General features: G+C 35.7%; 1 protein-coding gene across 1 annotated transcript in view; it reads left to right on the top strand.

Annotated features, from left to right (window-relative positions):
* ZNF385D (zinc finger protein 385D) overlaps nt 1-19,648 on the top strand; it is a 227,308-nt gene that overhangs the window by 60,496 nt on the left and 147,164 nt on the right. The window lies entirely within an intron of this gene.

Raw genomic sequence — 19,648 nt, 5'->3', positions numbered from 1 at the left:
TGTTTCACCAACTCAATACAAGCCCTTCTCTATAAGAGTCAAATTACACTTGCGCTTTTCATTGCTTCAGCCTACAGTTGAGATAAGCCACTTCTACTCCTGTTTCATTGACTGTAACGAATCATAAGGCCATGCCTTATCACCATGTGCTGGAAAGGACAGTCTACTTGATGCCTAGAATCCTCCCACCATCCCTGTCTCCTGAATCACTACCTACCCTTCAATGCCATTATAAAATATCACTATTCATTTAATCTCCCACGACTCCCACCACCTTCCTATCCATCTAGCTAAATATCCATAGACTTTAGAGAACCTTATTTATTTTCATAGATAAGTAATTATGAATATGATAGTTGTGTGAAGATATAAAAATCCAAATATTGAAGAATAAAAAATGAAAAGTAAACACCAATCCCTACCCCAAACCCCCAATCCCACTCCCTAGAGATACGTGATCACTACTTGTACATTTTTCCAACTATACTTTCCTAATTTAAATGCACATAAAGCCATATATGTATATATTTTTAAATAAATGGAACCATATTAGACATATTCTTCTGTACTCTGTGGTTTTCACTTATTATGTTTGAGATTTTTTCTATATTCATTTATAGAGAACTAGCTCATTTTTTTTCACAAAATATTACCTGTATAGATGTAACATAATTTCTGTATCCAGTATTTTATAGATGGAGGCTTAATTTTACCAGTATTCAACTCTTACAGAAACGTCCACAGTCATTATTAATGTATTTAAGGATAGGAGAATATCTTTATGATATCACAAAAGCAGAATTGCTGTATCTAAAGAAACACTTTTTTTTTCTTTTTTAACTTGTAGAAACATTGTTTCTTCCTCTAAAACAAAACAAACTGTGATACTAATTTACATCCGTACCAACATTGTATAAGGGTGGCTGTTTCCTCACCTTATCAATACTAGATATTATCAAAATTTTAATAGCCTAGTTAAATTTCCTACTTCTTTGGGAGTGGCCATTTATTATCCATCTTTTTGTCTCTTATATTGTTTGGTACATAGAGAATGTTCAATGTTTTTATTTCATTTCATCTTATTTTGATAGTTGAACATGATGGAATTTAAGCTGGACCCTAAATGATATTGTATTAATAGGTTTGGGCAGTTAAAATGAAGGCAAGGGATTCCTGATATGAACAGAGGCATCAAAGACAGGAGGGAGTACCTAGGTTTGTCTAAACAGGAAACAGATCTTTTTGTCTGTAAGTGTAGGAATAGTGGAGGAGAAGGTTTTAAAAGTAGCTTGTAATCATGTTTTCGTGACTCTTACATGTGGGCTAATGTGTTCTGTTTTAATACTTTAGAAAATGCAATAAGCAGGGAACCAGGAGACCTAAGTTCTCCTGGTTTTGCTACTAATTAACCCTGAGCTAGTACTCCATTTCATTATCTATAAAATGAAGGATTCCTTCAGTCCATTCATTTATTATTTCCATGAATATTCACACTACTAGTAGCTTTAGGTAGAACAATGAATAAGATAGCCCAGTGTTTTATTCTGTCTGAACACAAAGCATCATCGAGTACAGAGAGCAAATGACGAGATGATGACAGAGTTGTGGTTAAGTACTCCAAATGGAGACATGCAAGGAAGTCTGAGTACTGTTAGTTGGAGTACCTCACCACCACATTATGAACTGAGCCGCTCTGGCTCCCAGGGGGAGGGGCTGCTACAATCATTTCAGGGGTGGAATGTGTCTTCAGGGTCACTAATGAAATGTGGTTTCTTGGCATGGTGGAGAGCTGGGCATCCTTGCGTGCTTGTGAGCAAGAGGCGTGGCCATTTTCTTGTAAAATAATGGTAACATTTTACAAATAATCAGCATTAAAATTTGCTTTCCTTAACCACTCACTGTTTAGCAACATATAAAAGTAAAGCAGCTGCTCTAATTCTGTCTCCTAAGTGCTCAGAGTTAGGTGGTAGACATTTCTTTTTAGAAGGCTTTTCATTTGCAAAGGAGGCCAGGTGCTTTCTTTAACTCCCAATGCCTCATCCCCAGGGTTTTTTTTCCATCTTGGAAGAGCAGCCTCCAGTCTTATATGTTATTTTTTACTCTTGAGGTTTCCTTGTAACACTTTGTGCAGTCAATTGGAAGTGTTCATGCTAATGAATTTGCACAAATGGCCTCATTAGCTGAAGTTTTTATCTTTCTTGTGGTTTTGTATATTTTACTTCATTCATGCAAATGAGTCAGCAGAAAGAATTCAGATCTGTCCTGGCCTATGGTTTAATATCTAATACTTTATAGAGGGACAAATGTTTTGGGTTCACCCTAAGGAATTGGTCACAGATACGCACTTTCTAAATAACTTGGTAAACTGTCCAATGGAGTATATGGATTCAACTTAGTTTTGTAATATTGAAAGGTTTCAAATAACATTAATTTTTCAATTTTTATCAATGTTATTTACATACATGGTGAAAACAATAATAAAAAGCTCCTTAAAAATAAGAACAATATTTTATTATGAATTATTTATTAGGATTATAATAAAAATAATGGGCTCCTATTATACTACAACTTTCTATGCAGATTTTCTCAGGATTTTTTTTTTTCTTGAATTCCCATTAGTCACATGTGAGCTCTCTTGGATTGAGCTTCAGTTTTCCTCTTTTTTCATCTATTGTTCATCTCTTTGGCTTATTTTTTAATTTTGAGGATAGTTTCTCGAGTTTACCTTTAAAACTGTCCACTATTTTTCAGTGTATATTCTTATATTTATAATTTCGCAGAGCTTTTTGTTTGCCGTTTGAATATTCATTTTTAAAAGCGTCCTCTTCTAGTTTCATGCACGAATATATTCTGTTATCTATCATAGAAATTAATTTTTTTCTGTTCTCTGCACTGCTCTTCTTTTCTCTGCATTTCCCGTGTGTGTGTGTGTGTGTGTGTGTGTGTGTGTGTGTTTTGTCTTGTTTAGGTCTCTGTCTTCCACGTTGGAAGCTTTCCTCAAATGTCTTATGATAGCAGCTTTAAATTTGTTTCAGAGACTAAATCATGAATAGGCTAATTTGATGCTTTTTGTGAATGGTGGTATGATCGACAATATAGAGTTATAAAGCTGAAAGCTGTTTTCCATCAAAAGACTAACATTAGTGAGTATAGGTCTTATTCTGGGGCTTTCAGATATTATTGAGGGGCATCATTTAAACATCTTTATGGTGGGTGTAACACAAATTGCTCATTTCTTCAGTGCTGTCCAATAGAACTGTCACCAGTGATAGGGTGTCCTATGTCTGTGCAGTCCAGTCCAGTAACCACCAGCCACATGTGACTGTTGAGCACTTGGAAGGTGGCTAATGCAATTGAGGAATTGGGTTTTTCTTTTATTTAACTTTAATTTTAATTTTAATAGCCACATCTGACTAAGTAGCACTCATATTGGGTAGCACAGTTCTAAATGCTGGGAGCAAGAAGGGGCTGGGGAATTCCACCAGTTACTTTGCTGACCTTTCCTAAGCCTCCGCTTAGTTGATTACCCCACCCCAAATGCCTGCTGTGTTTGATACCTCCTAGTCTTCAACATACCCAAATAATACCTCTTGCTTCTTTTGGGAATGGTTCAAGTGTGAACATGAAATAGGAAAAGGAGGTGGGATGTACGAGTCCTACCACTCCTTATAAAGACTTAAAGCACTTACCACTTTTATGGCCCTAAGTGTTATCCCCAAGCTACTTGATGTCTTCAATTCCTGGTGCTCACAATGATTCTAGGGGTGAATCAGATTGTTTGTCTTTGTCTTTTCCCCCTTTCTCTCTCTAAGTCTCTTTCTCTCTCTCACTACTAAAAAATCATTCCCCCTCCCCCCATTGTGTTCCATATTTGTGGTACAGAATTATAAATGTTTCCTGCTCTCATCCCATATAGAGATTTTGATGCTGATTCCTGTTTCCATTGATCTTTTTTTTCAGGTGATCAATCAAAAGAGAAGGGGGCAGAAATTTATATATTCCCCCATCTTATGATAGTGTTGCTTCAGCTTCCATTTGAATTCATTGCAATTCCATAAGACAATGCTTTGTTCTTTGATTTACTTCAAATATTCAATTTAAAATTGTGCCAACCACCTTAAAAATTCAAATTTTTTGAGAATTTAATATCTCTATTTTTAAAAGCTGAATCACTTAGCAATGTATTACACAGGAATTCAATGTGTTCGTCCACACCTGTCCAACATAATAGCTCATAAGTGGTTAGAAAATTTTATTTGATTACCATGTTTTTATTTTTTCTTTAGAAAAAGCTATTAAAAATGATTGCCTACATCTTCATAGAGTATTTTAGAAGTAAAAATAATTTATCTTATAAACTTATATTTAAATTTTTACATTAAAATAAAAAGTATGGCATATTGGATCTAATGATATGCCCTTTTAATGATAGGTATGTTATAATTTATTTTATATCAATTGGTTTTATATAATGGATATTAATAGATACAACTGATTCCAGCATCTTAAAGAAAAAAATCAAAATCAGGTTAGAAGGCCATATTTGGAAATTTAAAAAATGGAAAAAGTTATATATATTTATTAAAACGGCACTGCTTCTCATTGGAAATTTCAAAACTTTTAGACTATTCCATCATTTTCTTTCAGCTAAAGTACTTTCTGGTCAGCTTATTTATCCTACATGCCCTATGACTTCAAGGAAATAACCTCTCTGAGCATTATTTTCCTCTTCTGTAAAACGAGAATAACAGGTTTGTACACAGATCAGCATTACAGTCAGCAAAAAGCTTTGCACATGGCAGATTCTCAATAAATAGTACTTTAGTTCACCTGGAGAAATTGCTTCCTATGCAAACCTTGAAGAAAGTATTTAGGCAACTTAAGAAAAATTTTGGCTTACAAGTGTTAAATGAAAATTCTTCTTATTTGATGTTTTTATTTTTTAATACCACACATAACTCATTCATTCAATGACATGTGTTCAGTATTTAGTACACACTGAGCACTATGTCTTACCGCTCAAAGGATCTTTCGAGAGCCTTTTGCAACTCTGTCATCCTCATGTATACAATAACAATATTTCAGCCACATCAATCAAATGGCTTGCCCTCGATTTGCTGTGAGAAGGCTGCATATTTGCCTATAACCAAGAAAGTTCATCTGCAGTGGGAACCAGCATTTACATTTCAGTGACCTCCTGTAGAAAAGTTTATGTGTGACTCCAGATTCACATTTAGAAAAATATTTGATTTGAAGTTCATTTGGAAGTCACTGCTGTTTTAGAGGAATTCTCTTCAGCCATTTTTATAAATATAACAGTGGAAGCAGTTTTAAACATGGCAGGTAGGCTTAAGGACACCTTGTCTTTCCGTCGTTGCATTTAGGTCAGGCATGTAGATGATCCCTATTTAACATTTTTCTTATCATTAGGGGACACAATGAACTTCTCTGGAATCATTACAGACATTGAGTACCTAAGATGTAGTTTTGAAATTGAATAGCTCTGTATTTGCCTGAGTGAGACTCCATGAGAAAATCTGTGGTGAAAATCACTGAGTGTTTTGTATTAGAAATTAGCAAAAGACATCTGCACTCGAATGTTTGTTTATAGCCGCACAATTCACAATTGCAAAGATGTGCAAACAACTTTGCCCATCAATACAGGAGTGGATTAATAATATGTGGTATATATATACCATGGAGTTCTACTCAGCCACAAAAAACAATGGTGATCTAGCACCTCTTGTATTATCCTGGATAGAGCTGGAGCCCATTCTATTAAGTGAAGTATCCCAAGAATGGAAAAACTAGCACCACGTGTACTCACCATCAAATTGGTATTAACTGATCAGCACTGAAGTGCACATATAGTAATAACATTCATTGGATGTCGGGCAGGTGGGAGGGGGGAGGAGGGGATGGGTATATTCACACCTAATGGGTGCGGTGCATACTGTCTGGGGGATGGACACGCTTGAAACTCTGACTCAGGTGGGTAAAGGCAATATATGTAACCTAAACATTTGTACCCCTGTAATATGCTGAAATAAAAAAAATTAGCATTCCCTTTTCAAGTCCCCAAATATTTATTTGCTTTACTTAAGTCATAGTCTCTAATTTGTGCTTTAAAGATAATTCTTTCAGATGTTATTTTATGCTTGGAATCTTGAAGGTTTTTTCTTTTTTTTTTTTTTTCTTTCAGGATCCAAGTCAAAAGAAATTATTTGAGACTCTAGTCTTTTGTTTGTTGGGCAGAAATCCCAAATATCTTCAGTTTTGAGCAATGATATTGCTTCACTCTCATTAAAAGAAATTATAGTATTTGGTCCAGTAATATTTTTTACTCACATATGAATGTTCCAGTTGGGAATATGTTGTGCAGTGCTTGCCAGTTCTTTGTCCTAAATTTTCTTATTAATGAGTATTTTAACAACACTTGTATGATTTCTAAAATTATTACTGTGGATTTTTCTCCCATTAGGCTAAAAGCTACATGTATGTAATGTGTATGTAGTCTACTATTGCCTATCCTTACCTTTTTGAAACACTGTTTCAAATCTATAACTCTTTGAAATTAATTTAAAAGTGAGATGTGCATACTAAGTTTGAAAAGGATGAAGAAATCAGAATTTATGTGCAGGACTGCTTTCCCTAAAACCCTCATGCTTATCTTCTATCATAAATGATTCAGACCCTTAGGAATTATTAGAAATATGTTTGCTAATTGATATTCTATAAAATACTAGGTTTTCTTTAAGTTGGCATGTGAATCAATAGATATCTTGCTAATTCCATTAATTCTTCCTCTTTGCAATTTCAATCATCCTTCCAGTTTATCTTTTGCTTTTCATCACTCATTAGGTGTTGCTTGGATCATTGCCATATTTAACATATCTCTGTGTCTTCTTTCCTATTCAACCATCTCTCCACATGCATGTTGGATTACAACTTCTAAAGACCGTCTATGATGCCATTTTCCACTCACTCAAAAACATATTCAAGATCTTTGGTGAGCTTATCTTAAAACAACCTTCCTAGGTTTCTACCTAATACTGCAGATAAATCACAAAACCCTGGGTTGGTTGAAAATGCTTTCCTGCCTCTGTGCCTTTTTCATTTCATGCATTTTCTTAGGTAGTTGCCCAGTCTAATGTTCCTCTCACCACCTTTCCATTTTTTTGTGGTCCTATCCAATCCTCAAGTATGAGCTTTAAAGCTGTTTTCCACTGAAGCCTTTTTTCTTTACTATAGTCAGAAATCACTCTCATTCTCTCTCTTTCTTCCCTCTGAACTCCTCTCCCATTTTACTTGTATGTTGTTTGTTACTCTTTGTGCATTACATTCTTAAGTTTTGTTGGAATTGAGATAATGTCTCATTTTCTTTAGATCCTTTTATTAATATTTTTCTTTTTTGAATTAAAAGTTTCTAGCTCACATAACTTGAATACAGTTGCAGGAATTTTGCTTATTCCATTTAATAAATATCAATGCAGTGTGAATTGTAGGACTTCTTGAGTCATATGACAACACTACTTGAAAATAATCTCTGTAAGTATTCCCACCAAAAAAGAAAATGAAGCCATTAATTAATTAGATTATAAATTATAACTAGCTTATTGAATCTGAAACTAAAACATAGCTTCATTTTTAAAGCAAAGTCAATTTAAATAAAATACTTTGTTTTTAGGTTAGTGGTCAGTATTTTTTTCAAATATACAAATACACAAGCTATCGGCTATAACATGTTCTAGCATTAAGATTTCTGGCATCCGGGAAAACTTTGGGAAAACTAGCATAAATATTATAAAAGTAAAACTTGTAACTCCTCCAAGTACATTAGTAGAGGGATACATTCTTAGGCTGAATTGGTTGTTTTCAGGTCTGGAAGTAAGGAGAGAAGCCAGAGAATGTTACAAAGCTATATCCTCCTTTCCTCTCCATCATTAACCTTGACAGTATTTCTCCCCTATGAAGACAGGAGAAAAGAGGGGTATGACAAAGACCCAAATCCTCAGGTACATGAAGGGAAATTAAAACTACTTGTAGTCCTAGGCTTCTTCTTCCTCCTAGCATCACCTTAAAACGTGAGAGGACACTTGGCAGATAAAAAAAAATTTTCTTCTGACTGTTGTCATACAGCTCATGGACCATTTGAAAGCAAGAGTAGAAATTTCTGAAGAATAGTAAGTTCTCACTTGTGTAGACTCCCCAGCTCTGTAAGGTGAATAGTGTGGTTTGTTATTTTCTATTTTACTTTTTTATTTAATTTTATTTATCCTTTAATTTTGTTATAAAGTTATTGAGTTGTTTGGCAGTAAATATTTTCAACTCAAATTAGCCTCTTCCCTCCTTGCAGCTGCTGAAACTGAAATTCAGAGTTGGCTCACACACTCTGGATAACTTTCTTTCCTGTGTCATCTTTTTGTTTTAACTAAAAGGTGATGGAGAAAGAGTTTCTATGAATTTTTGAAGCTAAATATTCATTATGTTTCAGGCAAAGCTGTTAAATTCCTGGTTGTTACCACCTGAAAAATAAAAATTCCTTCACATTGTGAAATTGCATTAATACTTGTCCATGTAGATTAAAAAGGCTCAATTCATAAGTAGGTATTGTGCCTTTTTCGTGATAGAAAACCCATACAGAATGAAGGACTGGAGGATGACATATGATATACGTGGCATTCATAGAAAATCGCTTTAAACTTTCATGCCTATCTTCTTTGTCTTTCTTGGTCAAGAAAGTTTATGTGTGAAGACAGTTCTAGTTTGCTGCTATTCAAAAACCACTTTGGTAAAATGTGGTTCAGTTGAAAACAATGTATTCCTCCTTAGTAAGTGCATGCTGCCCTTGGCTGGATCACATTGGACTTAGAGTTCTGGGATAGAAGATAAAATTGAAGAAACTGGAAATGGAAGATTAGTTCATTCCAATTTCTAAAGATGGTCTGGTATTCAATATTGCTCATATAGTAGGTACTCTGTTTTCCATATATATATATGGAGAGACAGAGAGAGGGGAATGGCACTATATATCTGTTCCTGTCTCCCAGGTGTGCAAAAGTGAAGACCTGTACGTGAATAGGTCTTGGAGGATGAAGCCAAGAACTGAATAAAGGTGAAAGAACTGAGCTTATGGATGTGCTATGTTCTTGACCCTGGAAGAAATACTGGGTGGGGTCTGAGCATGTGGCTGTCTGATGAAGTTCACAGAGGCTCCCTGGTGTGTGAGCACTGATAAGCATGATTTCCAGGTTCCTTCTCCAGCTCAAGTGCTATTAAGACAAACGCATATTTGTAAGATTGGGCTAGGCACAACTATTTAACTGTTTAATACTGGTTATGAAAAGGTAGAACATTTAATTACTATTGGCTTTACCTATAGTAGCAAATGAGCAATTTAATTTTATACTGTTATTAATTGACTATGTGATACATAGGCGTGTATATATGTCCAAGTGTTTAAAAATGTGTATAGTTACCATTGTGGTTCAATAGCTAATTATTACATAAAGGGTAGTTATATCCTAGGTCATGAGTTCATCTTGCATCTTCTTTTTATAGGCCATGGCCAGCAGATCTGAATAACATTATGAATGAACATAGGATTAAACTGATTGGAAAGTTTAAAAATAATTTTGTGGGGCAAAAGACAAGGCAGAATTGGCTTATATTTTTCTCCAATTCTTATGTATGTAAGACTGATTACCAGACTTAAGACTCCTGGTTGCTATGTCATGACTGCTTAAAGGACCCGTAGTGGACACTGTCAGGTATCTATCCTGGTCTCCTCAATCCCCCTTAGTGTATCTGTGTGCTCTTCCTGGCATTAATACACTTTTGTTTTCAATACCCTACACCTTTGACTCTTCTTCATAAGACAGTCATGGTACTAGTGGAGCCACTTCACCAACTCAGGCAGAGAGCCAGAGTATCTGGAGGTTTGAGATGCCCCTGGGAAGTCCTTAGCAGTGATTGATAGATGTGAGCATATTCAGGCCTAGATGCCTTACCTCTGAGCAGGACAAACTGTGGGGTAGCCTAGACACCCTTGTGGGATCAGGCTTAAGACATTCTCCACAATCTTGGCCTGAAATCACAATGTTGATTCTTCTCTCTACCTGTACTTCTCCCTCTGTCCTTCTTCCTTCTCCCTGTCCTGCTTCTCTGAAAATGTACTTGTCTCTCCTAAGAGCATGTCATTAAAAATCATTGTACAGCTGGGCACGGTGGCTCATGCCTGTAATCCTAGCACTCTGGGAGGCCGAGGCGGGAGGATTATTGGAGCTCAGGAGTTCGAGACCAGCCTGAGCAAGAGCGAGACCCTGTCTCCACTAAAAATAGAAAGAAATTAGCTGGACAACTAAAAATATATAGAAAAAATTAGCCAGGTATGGTGGCACATGCCTGTAGTCCCAGCTACTCAGGAGGCTGAGGCAGGAGGATCGCTTGAGCCCAGGAGTTTGAGGTTCCTGTGAGCTAGGCTGATGCCACGGCACTCTAGCATGGGCAACAGAGCGAGACTCTGTCTCAAAAAAAAAAAAAAAAATCACTTGTACAGTGTAATCTTTGTCTCAAAGTCTGCTTCTGGGGAGCCAGACCTAAGATTGGACTGTTTTAAAGTAAGAATACACAGACTTTAGCTAGCTCTGATCCTATTTGTCATCCCACGCTTTCACAAAGATGCTACAATCATGGGAAGTCCAGACAAGTACGTACTTCAAAGTAACTGCAAATGATCTTGAGGTTCTGATGTGAAGTATTACACAGAAAGCCCTACGGTTTTAATTGATAAAAGAGCAACTTCTGAGCATTGTCTGAATGAACCCACCCCATCTTGCAAAAGCCCTATCTGCTAGAGTCGTGTGTTGTCTTCCAGTCCCAGTGTTCCTGTGGGTAAGCAACTCCGCTGAACAGCTGCCTACTGTCTCCTTGCTTTAACTATTTCGTGTTTAGTCTCCTGCAGGTTAAGCTTTACCCTAGGAAGCCAGAATTTAGACAGTAAACAGTAATGCACTGAGGCCTTAATGGCAGGATAAACTCATCACAAAGTCTTGGCTTTGGCCAGTACCCTGGCACTTTTCTTTTGTTGCCTCCTTTTAAGAAGCTCTTTTGCTATTTTTCACCAGTTTCCTTGAACTAGCTTATCTTTTGGTCTCTTTCTTCTCATTGCCAATGGTTTCATTTAACATTTTCTTTCCTGTTGTCCATTGTAATGTTAAACAAAGCCTATAACATAGAGCTAGGGATCCAGAAGCAAAAATAAGTTCTTTTTAAGTTTTTCAAATGCATTCTGTATACATACGTGCATGTATGTGTACATATGTTTGGAGTGGGGGGGGTTGTGTTTGAAAAAGTGATTTACTACTAGTACTACAATCAAGAACTGGCAAAAGGCTCTCCTTTATTTATGTGCCACTTCCCCATCCTTCTCTTTTCCAGTTAAATTCATGCAGAAGAGATGGTAATCATGGAACTTTGCCCACAAAAGATGGAGTAAGAGCCGTTTACATTTCAGCAGTTGTTTTGGATGCTTTGGCCCAGAGTTAGGTCTTGTTCACGGGTGAAAAGAGAATGACAAAAGATTTGTCTGGGAAGTGTGGCAATGGAAGGGAGCCAGAAACATTGCTAAGAACAGCAGCATTAGAACTAGGAGAGGTGGGGGAGGATGGAGAAAAGCCAGATCCTTGGTCACTGTACACAACCTCTAGTCCACCTGTTCTTCCCTTAAAGACAGATAGCCAGAGTCTCCATTGCAAAGCAAGAAATAAATTGGGTTGAGCGCTCTCAAGCAGGACTAGTTGGGAGTGCCCAGAAAAGGGGAAGGAGGAGGAGCATGGGGACATAGCAATGGCAGGGGAGGAGGAGGACATTCAGTGACCTCAGGCTATTATTTCCTGGTGGCTGTAGATGTATGAGGGACACTCTGAGGTCCTGCAAGCATCTGCCATGCATGGTGTCATTTCACAGTCAATCAGAAGCTTGCTGTGCAGGCCATATTTCAGCCCTTATTGCCTGTTAACTGGTATAGAGAATAGAGAACGTTAAGACAAGGGCCTGCCTAGGTGATATACCTTTTCATTTGATTTAGATGAATGAATGGCTTTGTGTTCTAGAATGCTGTTCCCTGGTGGATGTTTTGTACTTTGATTGACAGATTCTAACTGCTTTCTGCTTAGAAGAAAATGGAATAGGCTTTATCCTTGAAAGGTACCTGTTGCTGGGATTTGAAATCCTGAAATAGAAATTGCCATTCCTTGCACATCTAAAAGATCTGATTTGAGAACAGGAGTTTGGGCAAACCTAAGCTTTACTGCAGATAGATTTTCTTTTTAAGTTTTCTTTTTCAAAAAACAGAAAATTACACATAATGCAGTAATTGTTTTTTGCCATGAAGACAAAATTACTAAGGAGGAAAGACTCTATGAGAAAATATAAATCCAATTATAGAGAACAAGATTAGAAGGGAGTAATGCAAGACACATCAATATATTGCCACTGGGCCGGGCACCATGGCTCACGCCTGTAATCCTAGTACTCTGGGAAGCCGAGTGGGAGGATTGCTTGAGCTCAGGACTTTGAGACCAGCCCGAGCAATAGCAAGACTACTAAAAATAGAAAACTTAGCCAGGCATAGTAAGAGTGCCTATAATCCCAGCTACTCAGGAGGCTGAGGCAGGAGGATTGCTTGAGCCCAGGAGTTTGAGGTTGCAGTGAGCTGAGGATGCCACTGCACCCTACCCAGGGTGACCAAGCAAAACTCTGTCTAAAAAAAGAAAAAAAAAATTGCCACAGATGGCAATCATTAACTTGTTTGTCTTACTATTTGTTTATGATTTAAAAAGTAGTATCCTCTACAAGGATACTAAATCATAATAGATAAATGAATCATCACATTGGAACACAGATGGAATACTGGAGAATGGTATCATTCAAGGGATGGGCAGAGGAGCAGTATCTCGTAAAGGAGTTTACAGAGAAGCAGCAAGTATGTGAAAACTAAGCAGGAAATCTACATGGGGTTTTGTTCTGCTTAGATAAGTCAAGAAAATACTAATAATCATAAGTGATAATTACGAGAATTTCTTGTGTGCCAGAAACTATAGTAATTAATTTCTTTGCAAATATAATCTTACTTAATCCCCGCAGCATACCTATATGTCACATGTTATTGTCTCATTAATAAATAATCAGGTTTAAAGAGGCTAATTAACCTGTCTAATGTCTCACCACTAGTATTATAACAAGAGAAGTGTCAGGTTTGAGCAGCTGGTGAAGATAACAGAAATGAAGAAAAGGCCTAAGAATTCAGATGTTTGCTTGATCTATGATGGAAATTTTTAAGAAAAAATGTGATGGAAATATAGTGGAACAACTGAGACATAAAAACCATTGGTATGAAAGACCAAGGTTTCTAGGCTGGATATTGGAGAAGGAACTACAACTAGGAGGAACAGTTATGAATGAGGTCAAATCAGAATACAATGAGGAAAAAAAATAAAGTAGAACTCAAAGAATCTTGTGGACAGTGTGAATGATGAGTTTCGGATTTCAGAGGCAGATCAGTTCCTGGTAAATCAAGGTTCAGGGTGTGACGCAAGAGTAGGTGAATACGTAATTAATTGCCTGTGTGTTTTCTCTATACGAGGATAATGTAGCAACATTTATGAGTAGTTAGTAAGTTCATGTATGCTCATATTGGACTTTAAATGAGAAACATTAAACTTAAAACTAAATATCATTATAGTATTTAATCATGTAATCAACTCATTAAAGGTAAGTCTTAGTGAGTAATGATTTTAGAAATCTATTAAATTTCTTTTTCACTTTGTTCTATTTCACTAACCATTCAGTAATGTTTCCCTATTTAAGTAATAGAGGAGCAAATAGACTGTTCATGTCCCTTTACTTAGGTAAAATAGAACATTATAAAATGATTTTGTTTATTGAGGAAGCACTTATGAAAAAGAGAACATTGTAAAATAGTTTTGTTTATTGAGGAGGCACGTGTGAAAAAAGAAATTTATAATATGAAATTTCAGTTGATTACAATTTAATTCAAAGATGGTATGAGGGACTTCATGAAACATTTTTCATACTTATTTTTCTGAGTTACCGTGTTTAACACATGACTTTAAGATGCTGTATACATATTTATTTATTTATTTATTTAAGTTTTTTTTTTGAGACAGAGTCTCACTCTGTTGCCCAGGCTAGAGTGCCTTGGCATCAGCCTAGCTCACAGCAACCTCAAACTCATTTTTCTTACTGAATTGTTGAAGTTCTTTTTATTTGAGGGATAGGAATCCTTTGTCAGATTTGTGACTTGTCTTTTTGTTCTCATACAGTGACTTTTGATGAACAAATGTTCTTAGTTTCAAAGTTACTTGAACCCTTTTGTGTCTTTTGTAAAATATCTTGTGCCACTTGAGGCCGTTGAAATATTTTCCTTGTCTTTTAAAAGGTAGAATTTTGCTTTTCATATTTAAGTCTGTAATCTACTGGAAATTCATTTTTGCGTATAGTGGCAGGTATAAATTAATTTTTTCCATAGAGGTAAATGGTTGTCTCAATTCATTCATTGATTTGTCACTTCTGTCTCCACTGAATGACAATGACATATCTGCCCTAGATATGCTCTTATTGCAGGTTCTTTGTATTTGTTTTGATCTCTGCCTGAAGTGCTCTTCCTTCAGGTTGCCACATGCTTCCTTCCTTACCCCCTTTTGGCTTTTTCTCCAAAGACATTTTTTCAATGAGTCCATATATGGCCATTTATATTTAAAATTCAGTGCTTCCCAAACTTTTGTAATCCTTCTTCCCTGCTTTATTTTTTTGTATCACTGTTATGAATATTTAAATTTATATATACTTGTCTTATTTATTTTATTGTGTATCTCCCCCACTGTAACATAAGCACAATAAGGAAAAGGGTTTTTGTTGGTTTTGTTTACTGCTGGACCCCCGGCCCCTATAAAAATGCTTAGCACAAAGTCAGTGCTCAATAATACCTATTGAATGAGTGGATGAATGCCATTTTGAAAATGGATATGCTTATGGGCTTTAGGTCTGCTTCATTGGTCTATTTCTTTTCCTCTAAGTGAATGCTACTACCCTAATATATGGCTTTATAATAAGACCTGATGTCTGGTAGGGCATGGCCTCTCCATATTCTCATTCTTTAAGGGTGGTTTTTCTATTCTTGATACTTTCCTCTCCCTTGTAAATTTTATAATTATTCTATCAAGTCCCGTGAAAAACCTCATTGCTATTCATTTCACATTGCATTGATTCTATAGTCCAATCGGGAAAGAACAAAGAGATTTTTTAAAAATTATTTTGAATCTTTTTATCCACAGATATATGTGTCTCTAATTTACTTAGTTTTTTCTTTAATGTCTTTATGTATATATTTTACAGATTATCTCTGTAAGGTTGTGTACTGTTTGACAAATGCTTCTTATTCTTGCATAGTTAATTTATTCATAGATTCTTCAATTAAATCCGGTCTTTATCTTAAACTAAACATTGGTACTACACATTCTAAAAATTACATCATATCATGGATTTTTAAATAAAGGTAAAAATCTTAAAAGAAACTAGTAATTGTAATTAATTAGAATTTTTTCATTTAGCTAAGAGATGAAAATCTTATAAAAAGAACCTTATTAAAACTACTGAGTATCAGGCTTAAGGAGAAAAACGCTTTGCTCTTAACTTGTAACTTTTCTCCCACTCTGAAGCCTTCTATGACCCATCTCCAACAATATTCATTAGTCCCTCCCAGGTGTTTGTAATTATGACTCTGTTTTACAGCAATTATTATAATATTGTGTCGTTTGGTAATTACCTCCTCATGCATCTGTCATCCTCAGTCGATTGCACACTCATCGAGACCAGGGACTTTAGCTTGTCTTTGTACCGCCAGGCTCAGTCACAGTGCCCGCCATGGAGAATGTAGGTCCTATAAGCTTATAGTCATTAAAATTTGAGCATCCAAAGGAGATAATAGACTTTACTTTTAATAAAGCTTTCAAAAATGGCACAGAAATTGGCCTGTATGATAATTCCTTTCTTCTAAATCCTCTTTCCCTTTAGATACAGTGTTGATTCTCTCCTGGTTCTCCTCAAGCTCTCACCTCTTCAGCCCCTTTGTTGAATCTTTTCCCTCTGACATCCCCAGAGACATCAGTGTTCCCCCCGGAATCTCTCTGTAGCCCTCTCTCTTCTAACTTTACTCAAAAGTCTGTTACATATTATCCACTCCTATGTCTTCAATTACACCAAGAATTCTTGAATTTATAACTTCAGCACTGAACCTACTTTAATCCTGGGCCTTATTTTTCATTTTCTACATATCTACTACATATCTCATAAAATTTAATATATTCCTAACATGAACTCATTAATTCTCCTACCCACACACCTTTCTGAAATTTGCCATTTTCCCTTTATTCATGTGATGGTCTATGTTGTCACAATCCATTCAGTTACCCAGATGAGAAGAATTAGCCTTCCTGGGACCTTATTTCAGACAGATAATGCTGACTTAAAAGCCTGTCCCCTAAAAATCTCCCCCGTCTCCCATTCAGTCCCCAGTTGCTACTAGCTGAGTTGTGACCTGTATTTCTCAGCTGGACTATTGCAGTGAAACCTCTTACTTTGTCTTCTTGAATCCAGATGGACTTTCTTCCTTCATATTTTTGTCCAAATTATTTTTCTAAAATATGAATATCTTTATACATACTTTTGAGATGCATGTTTATTATAGCTTCCCATTGCTCAGAGGAGTAAAGTCTAAATTCATTAACGCAGCACACAGGATACTTCATTTGCTTGTCCCAACCTACCTTCCCACCGTCACCTCCTTCACACATACTGTTCTCCATTTATACCTAAAGTTGAAATGTTTACTGACAACATCACATTATTTACACCTTTACTTGGACTGTTTCTGTTATAATTGTCATTTTTCCCTTTTATATCTAAACAATTCCTACTCTTCCAGCTCAGATATCACCTCTCCTTTGAAATCTTCCAGTGTACCCTAAGAATGAGTAACTAGCTCCGCTCCTCTGCTTTCCTGGCACTTTGTTTATATTTTTATTTCAACACTTGCTAATTTGAATTAAAATTTATTTATATATTTCTCTACCCTTTCTTACTCTGGGTTCCTTCCTAAAGGTCAGAACCATTTGTTTTGCATGACTGTATCTGCCCCAACAATTAGGTTACATGCCCATCCTTGATCAAAACTCCACAGAGATCCAGAAGACATCTGTCCACATAGAGGGGATCATCTTTCCTCTCTTGTCCGCACTTACTGAGTGCCATCCTTCGTGCAAGCATACATATTCAGCCTCTATCTTGAAGCCTTAACAAACTGCTCAACCCTCTCGATTTGTCTTCAGTGCATTGTTTTCAATTCTTTATTATATTGACTAATATCTCAACAATCAATATGGAATATTTTAATGATTATATATTTCATCATGATCTTAAGCACTGGAGATACAGCGTAGGAATCTTATTATTTCTTCTACTTATTTGGCCCTCAGAATCAGGAGGATGATGGTGTCTGAAAACCATAATACTAATATGGATCTGTATAGCTGGCTTTTTTCCAAATACTTTGCATATATTATCTCATTTAATCCTCCCAGTCTGCTTTCCTAAGTTCAAAAATTTGGTGGGAGATTATTATGGAAAGTCAATCCAAGTCTATCTGTCTCAAAATTTGTGTTCAAGGATACTTTATTTCTTTAGAAGCAATTTCATTTCCATTTTCCATGTTCAACTATCTCCTTCACCATCCATTTTAACCCTTTGTTGTCTTTAATTTATTCCTGTGTGGATTTACATGATAAAGTGCAAATGGTTATAGGAACTCTGCCAAGCTATGTCACGCAGTGCATGGTGCTTTCCTGTTGAATGTTTTGGAATAGTTTGAAATTCGGCTTAGCAGCCTGATACTTGATTCAAGACGTGTTTTTTTTTTTTTAATTTTTAAGAGTTAACATCACTATCTTAGAGGTGCACAGGCAGCCAGCCTATTTTGCCAGATACTTAGTGGAAGTCTTTAGCAGTATTAATAGTACATTTTCTTCATTGTGATTGCCTTTTCTATGTTTGCTTATTTTTTAGCCAAGAATCTGTTACAAAATGCAAATTGTTATTCAGAAAGATCTGGATAACTGGTTTAGAAAGTTGACTTATAAGACAAAGGAAATTCAGGAACAGAGGAAGGATGAAAATGCAGTTTTAGCTGTCATGTATTATTTTTATGATGGAAGGAATTACATATTCCAAGAAAGGGGAAAGCAACTCTCACTAAGAGTCCCCAGAAGATTTTAGAGGAAATGACATGATCCTAAATCATGTTCTTGAAGTTAACATGTTATTTAGAAGACCTATTATATAAATGGCATAGTTTTTATGGTCAAATATGAGCAGCAATAATCCTTTACCTGCATACTTCAATTTATTGATGTCAAGTATATTGGACAAGTGTACATTTTTATGAGCCAAGATTACTTTTCTTTAGATTTGTTATTTAAAACACATTTAGAAATAACTCTAGTTATATTTCAAAATGGCACAAAGATCATAAGCATACAATTCCTTCCCTCCCAAGATTTTCTTGAAATAAATTTAAAGAAATGCAAAAAGGAGACATAATTACAACAGGACAGAGGTGGTGTGGGTCACCAACGGATGAAAGCTTTAAATAATTCTGGAAGCCAGAGGGTGAATGGGAGTGCAGTGAATAGAAAAATAGAGTATGAGATCAGAACCTTGAGGTCTAGAATTAGGATCTGCAGGTGGAATGCTGAATGAATAAAGCCAAAAGCTTGGGACCCCTAGGGCTGAAAACATGGGGATTGGTTGAAAAGAGGACAATTTGTTTTTTATTAAGATAAAAAGCATTATTAATAGAAAATAAAGGCAAAAAGAAACAGTACAAAAATATAGTTTATATGTCAATGAGTCAAAAATAAAACAGAATTTCAAGCAATCAATGAGTAATAAGAAGTTAGAAGCTATTTTTCTCAACGGTACTTACTCTCTTTTGAATGAACCAAGATTTGTAGTATTGGAATCATAGATAAAGAAATCTAATTATATCACATCACCCCCACCAGCAGACAAAAATATTGATAAAATCAAAGCAGTCATAATGATTTTTATTAGCGTTCAAATTTTAGAGTCACCAGAAAAGTCTAAAAGAATGGGTTGTAGTTAAAAGACACAATATTTCAGTTAGAAAATTTTGAACATTTAGAAGTATAAATGTAGTTGAGAAAATTTGGGAATTGGAAATTGAGGGAGAAAAGGTGAAAGAAAATTCATGACTTCAATCAGGGAATTTGAGATCCTGATTCAAATTAATGGGCCCAAACATATAAGTGGAATATATTATGTATAGTTGTAAAATAATAGAATATTCAAATTAATAAAACTTTGAAAGGTTATGTAGAGGAATATGGAAAGAAAGACATAAAATGTGTGATAGTGTATACATGCTAAATTCTCATATTTCTTAGTGTTCAGAGATTTAATGTGTTAGTATATTCTTTAGAGCTATGATGTCAACTGGCAGAAAAAACCCTAATAATAATAGTAGTAGCCCACCGACCCTTGAGTCCTGTCC

Source organism: Eulemur rufifrons, chromosome 7, assembly GCF_041146395.1.
Source record: "Eulemur rufifrons isolate Redbay chromosome 7, OSU_ERuf_1, whole genome shotgun sequence".
Lineage (NCBI taxonomy): Eukaryota > Metazoa > Chordata > Mammalia > Primates > Lemuridae > Eulemur > Eulemur rufifrons.
The sequence above is the reverse complement of the archived record's forward strand: the minus strand, read 5'-3'. Positions and strand labels throughout refer to the sequence as shown.